The following is a 6483-nucleotide window of genomic DNA, read 5'->3' as shown; positions in this document are numbered from 1 at the left end:
TGAACGAAGATAAGGTAAATTGCTTACCGTATTAAGTCCCGCTGATTACTCGACGCTTCGACGAGTGGTGTGTGAAATCACGTCGAATTATTTAACTAGTTGGCAATCGTGTAATATCTGATTACCTATGTAATCGCGAATTAAACGCACGAGTCCGAAGTTCGCTTAAACTAACTTCCGACTATCCAAACCCGGCAAATCTCACCCGCCCGTAAAAAAACGGTGTTTCCGGACCTCGTGAGTGCGAATTTCCACTGAAAAAGCTTGCGCGAAAAGCAACCGAGAGATGTGAGAAAATTACAGCAACAGCTGACGCCGCGTCGAACCATGAAAACGAGAGAGTTGAAAGATCTATGATGTATAATATCTGAAGGCGTAAACTTTAAACGTCTATGGTATACATCTATGGTATATAACAGCAGAGGTACAGTGCAAAATGGCGAACGTTGAATGCAGTAGCCAGAAGTTTTCCTCTAAAGCTGCAGCGGCGCTACCGCTTATCTGCATGCACGTAAAATGTCCATTTTCGCCAAGGAATATACGTGTTTAAGGACACAATCTCTGGGTTCGAAGAGTTCCGCTTAGCCCACCGCATAAAATATAAATCGCCAGCTATTTCGATGGTGCAGAACTGAATAACGGTCCGCGATAAATTGAAAGTCGAATTTGACAATAATCGAGGACACAGAGAGGCAGGCCTCAAGCGCTAATCTCGGAACCAATTTCACCCTCAATGCTCCGTTCAGCCCGTCGAATTGCGAATTGTCCCGCACTCGCTAGCCGACCCGTTGATTATTCTTTACTCTCGATGTGCACAATTTCGACATCGAGTGTGCACTCAGATTCGCTACGTTCTCGCTGCTTACGGTTCAGTCATGCTCGACATCAAAGCACTCTCTAGAGGAACGCGAAAGCGCACCGGAAGTTCTCCTCTCCTTACTCCCCGCCTTCCAAGTCGCCTATAATAAACACACGCAAACAGGCAAACACACAGATCTCACGGACGACTTGTAACGCGCAGACACTTACGAATCAATGGAAAGGCCACCCCGTGACTTTTCTCCACGTCGAATGGAAGACAGTATATTCTGCGACAAGGGAAGAAAGTTGGCAATCACACGAGTCGCGATCGCCAACTTTCGGACCCTGGTCACACACGATAGCTTTTATAACAAGTGAACAAGTGAAAAGCCTTACTTTTCATGCGCGTGTGATAAAAAACACCCTGGTCCAAGGAGCAAAGTGGGCACCTGAAAATTTTTAAATAACAAGGTATCAAATTAACTATACCTGAACTCTTTATTAAATATGAATTATTCGGAAATCATTTACTCGAGTAATTGCAGACCTCGTAACGTGAAACGTTTCAAGTTGTGCTTTACTCTCAACTCGTCCGAGTCAAATAAGTTTCTGAACTTGAATTTATGATTATTTTTTCCCGAGAAAGCTAGATAATAATTTAACTTTATTGTTCATGCGAAAACTCAACATTTTATTCCGATTTCAGGCATTATTTTCTTAAAGGGCCCATTTTGCCCCACCCTCGTCTACATATTTGTTCGACTACAAAGCTGTTGCATCTCTTTATGTCCTTTGCACAACTTACTCATCGAGTAGTCGCCGCGTTCTTTGACATAAGTAATGGTGATCATTGCAGGTAAACGCTAATTCGGCTAAGGTTCCATGTGATTTTAGAGCATTAAAGCGCAAACCAGATCCAGGAGATGTGACGCTGGGGAGGACAAGGTAAGTTGTCTGGTTACATGCCCGGGTGAGTGCGCATTCAGGAGGAAATCGGGCGTGCAAATTGATCCGCGTGTTGGAGTTGGGGCGATGAGTTCAGTCAATCCCTGCGTAAAGTGATCCTCTGAGGATTTATTTTTAATTTAAAAGTTAAAGTAATATTAACACCCCGATACCGTGGATGAAGAGGTAAAGAGAAAAAAGAGGTGTATGATGGGAGGGACTTGACACAGACGTGAAAGCAGAGTTATATATTGGTGTACAAATGTTTTGCGATATTATCGAAGGGTCCTAATGAACACGGCGTAATTCGTATTATACGTGAATAGAAGAGACGTATTTCGGCGTGACTGCGACGCAAAAAGGCATCGTCTAGCCGAGATACGTGTGTCATGAAAGCAGCAAAGCTACTTATATCTTTTTAAACAGCCGTATTTCCAAGATGCGTTTCTTCTGTGCCTCCCTTTGAGATAGATACGTATTTTTTATTCAGACCTGTCGCCTGCTGTTTCACATACACTTCTAACGTCAAATGCTAGGATCGTAATCGTAATCGTATCCTAAGACGAATTCGACTTTGTCACTGCTTATATACCTACTGCGCTGTAAGAAAAATAGCAGAAGTTAATTATTTACCGGTGGTATTGTGAATTTAGAGAGAAACTTCTTAACCCTAGACTACGGAGTACAGCAAGAAAAGCCTTGGATATACATACATTGAAGCGTTTAGTACGGTCGTTGGAGAAAGTTTGAGGTACTTCAAATTCATAAGTCATCGACTTCTAAAGTGCTGGAGTACCTTTCGCGAGGGCGGAAGCGTACGGCTTCCGTCCCAAAAAAGCTTTTAAAGAAGTAATTGGCTGAGTGAACAAGCATGCCTTCACGTGCGCCACTCGCCAACCGTGAGAAACACGCGTTTCGAATGAATAACAATCTTGCACTATTATAAGTGATCAGAATTCGTCGGTGTTTTACTTCACTCATATTTTCATTCGATCGGATAGATTTTTCCTATCTAACTTCGATTAAAAGCTCATTTTTTCCCGTCTATATTACATGCTCGCTAACAAATCGCTCTTTTCGTACTTTGCCGATTTTCAAACGGTTAGAATAACCAAAAAGAAAGGAAAAATAACGAGCATCCCATAAATACAAGGTTTTTTCGTACCAAATAACTATGAAGCTTCTAGTAAAATTTATTTCACATTCCTTGCAAAAATACAGAATCCACGCATGCATGTGTGCATCGAAATTCCGAGCGAGTCGAACAATTTTCAACATCCATCGGTTCCATCAGCGATGCAGCCGGTGAGTTCACTAGTTTAAATGTAACCTAATTTTTTGAAAGCTTTTTTAGCACAGTACCGTCTTATCCGAAATTTATATATCCCGAACACATGGCAATAAATCTGTAATATTCTAGGTGGAAGCTGTCCTCGACGATACACTAGTAAATCGCTAAAATACTTACTATATTGCAGGTAGTACGCGGCGACAACTTTCCGGGTCAATATTCATTCGTTACCAATTACCTGGCGCTGCGCTGCTTTGACAAACGAAAACGGTTTAATATTTTCAACCTCTGCATCGCTCTTTATTAAATTACTATTGGCGTAGTAAACACGTAATTTACACTAACTTTTATCGCCAATTAATTTATCGTAACTTTTGAAATCGCCAATAATTAGTTTACGACTCTGGCATACACTGTGCGAATGTTACTTAAATTTACTGGCTCCAGTTGTTTCATTTTTCAATTCGGAATAGGCGAAAGCGGGTGAATCAAGAACTTGACGTCAAGTCTGATCTCGATGTGACGGGTAAAAAATGCCAGGAACCAGGGTACGTAGCCCCTTGCATCGGAAACAGTATCAACGTCCCGGCATCTGAGAATTACGATACCGAAGCTCAGGGTTGGAAGTGAAGTCGAGTAATATTGTTTCAGTGTCTCCTGGGGCTTGCATCAATCCAGCGGTCGCTGATCGAATCTCTTACTCTTCGTATTTTCCGGAGAGAGAGAGAAAGACAGAGAGAGAGAATCTCGCCTCGAAAGACGGCGAAATACCAGCTGTGAAAAAAACATCCGAGACAGACATAGCAATACAGATTCGGATGACTATCGCTCTGCCATATTTTATTTTTCTTCCTTCGGCAATGTATTCCCGTGGCTGTTGAGGAGAGAGTATAGTAAGCGGCGCCTGATTAAGAATGATGAAAAATAATCGATTTTCGATTAAATCGAATATTTTTCAAACTCGATTAATTGACCGATTCGATTATATTTTTTCACAATCCATTTTTTTTACTATCATGAACAATGCTAAGATATCAGTTTATGTGATTAAAGTATCGAATGTTATCATTATCGAACTTACTAAGTACCTATTTGATATAATTAGTGAAAGATAAATGAACATATTTACACCAAATTGAAAAATATTTTTAAAAAAGATTAAACTATCAAAAAACCTTTTCACCTTTAAAACTACGTACCGAAATTTACGAAATTCTGGTTCCAAATGCACCGTTTAAAAAATATATAAAATAATCGATTAATTTTTACAGATTCAATCGAATCATTTTCGATTACTTTTTTGGACCCGATTAATCAATGCATCGACTATTTTTAGCTTAGTGGACATCGCTATCGCCTGACCTGATCGAAGAATCTTGTAAATCACGGTGACTTGGAGATTCGCTGAGATAAACGGTGGATTCGGATAACTTTGTGCGCTTTTTTACCGTGAATATAACCCAAAGCTGCAAGCACGGCTCGGATACAATTGCTTTTGTCGCCGCAACTGGTGCGGGCTGTTTAATTAAGTTTAGACGATGAAAAGCAAGAAAAAAGGTATTTATTAATTAAAATTGCACAGGCTAGTGAGTGAAAAGGAGTCATCAAGCTTTCCCATTTTCAAGTGTCACTCATAATGAATGTGTGATTATAACAAGTAAAAATAATGACTCCAAGTGTGAAACGACGAAAAACACACGCACAGTTCCGACTGCTGAGTGATTTTTTAGGCAGGTATATTCTTATACCGTAAAACTATATTGATCGGAAACATTAGAGATTTATTCGACTTGTCGCAACAGCTTAAGCTAAGACTTATGTTTTTGTTCAATCGGGTAACGAGGTGGCATCAATTTAAGAGAGCACCGTATTGATTGCTCTTGAAATTCCGTACAGCTTTCTGCAGGGCAGAGGCTCAACTATACGCAATCTAACCCTGTCGTTATTCTAACGATTTGATCATTCGCTTGGCAAAAAGGAAGCATTTGTCGGCCTGGAAGAAAGGAACTTCCTAGAATCACTTCCTATTGAAATTGCTTTTCTAATCAACTTCCAATATGTATGTTCCAGTGGCCTTTTCATTCCCAGCGCACTCTCATTCTATGAAGCGGTTGAAAGAACCATTATACGAGGCTCTCGAATTGCATTCGATGAATTACTAATCTACCATTAATTCTACCTCCCGAGTGCTGGAACCGAATAGGGACGAAAAAAAAAGAAGGCAGATAATTATCGGGGAAAGAAAAACGTGAATCAAAGATCTCAATCTAAATTTACTCACTTTCCAACACACTGTAAAATGATAGCGCTACATAAAGTTCTTTCAAGACTGACGGAAGGGGAGGCCAAGAATGCCAGAAATTTTCTTCGCCAGATTCAATTCCAGCATTCACCAAAAATATAAACGTATATTTGCGTACCTACTTTGGTGTGCTCGCCATTTTTATTGCCGGTCTTCTGCATACCATCAGAAATTCTGCTGACGGTGTCTCGCTTACACGATAAAACGCTGTTTCGCTTGCTTGCTTCACAATAAGGGAAAATAATTAATCAAGATACTAATTTTCATAATCGTTTTATTTTGTGTCTTTTCCTCTTCATTGCCATATATCAGAAGAATCGATAAGCATGAGTCTCATATCTGTATTAAGTATACGTAGTTACAATTTTCTGTATTTTACTTGTCTGGGGTTTAAATTGCCTCAGATTTCAAATTTTCCCGGGGTCAACTTTATTGCTACTTGGACTTTATCACTGCGTACGAAGACTGAGAAAAAATCTAATAAACTCATAACCTTCGTCGTTCCCATCATGAGTATACTTAACTGCCATTCCTCGCCTATCGACAAGTGGTTATTTGTAGGATACTTGCACGAAATTCTTTTTTCGACGACGTAGCAAGATGTCCAATTGACCGACGACTGGTTTTTTTTTTTTTGTCTTCTCATTTTTTTTTATCCTCCAAATTTCTTCTTCCGTCATCTTCAAACTTCCTTCCCTCTCGTTGAACAAGTTCCGCCAAACTTTAGTTTTCGTGTAGATACGAAAGAAAGTGTGCACTTAATGGAAATTCAATCCCGCGTTCAAACAGGTTCATTTTAGCAGAGGGATTTGGAAATTTTAGTTTTACCTTGACCTTACTTTGAAAAACTGGCGAAGAACACACTGCAGAGAAAGTACTGAAAAGAAAAGAAACGAAGAGGCAGGAAAATGGAAAAAAACGTGAGAGCTTCCCCCGCTCAGCAAAGAAACTCACCAAGAACAGTTTCCTGTTCTTGGTAGCTTAAGCTTTTCTAAGAATTACTCGGTGTAGGTAGTCTTGGGGATTTCGAAGATCTAAGTTGGCGACTTTTAAGCCGAGCTGGTGGACGAAAGTGGAGAACGCGAGTAAGGTCTCGGGAACACAAGTCGCCTAGCTGTAAAGTAAAAGGAAATTTGTTGTTGAA

Source organism: Diprion similis, chromosome 8 (assembly GCF_021155765.1).
Source record: "Diprion similis isolate iyDipSimi1 chromosome 8, iyDipSimi1.1, whole genome shotgun sequence".
Classification (NCBI taxonomy): Eukaryota; Metazoa; Arthropoda; class Insecta; order Hymenoptera; family Diprionidae; genus Diprion; species Diprion similis.
Note: the sequence above shows the minus strand (reverse complement) of the source record.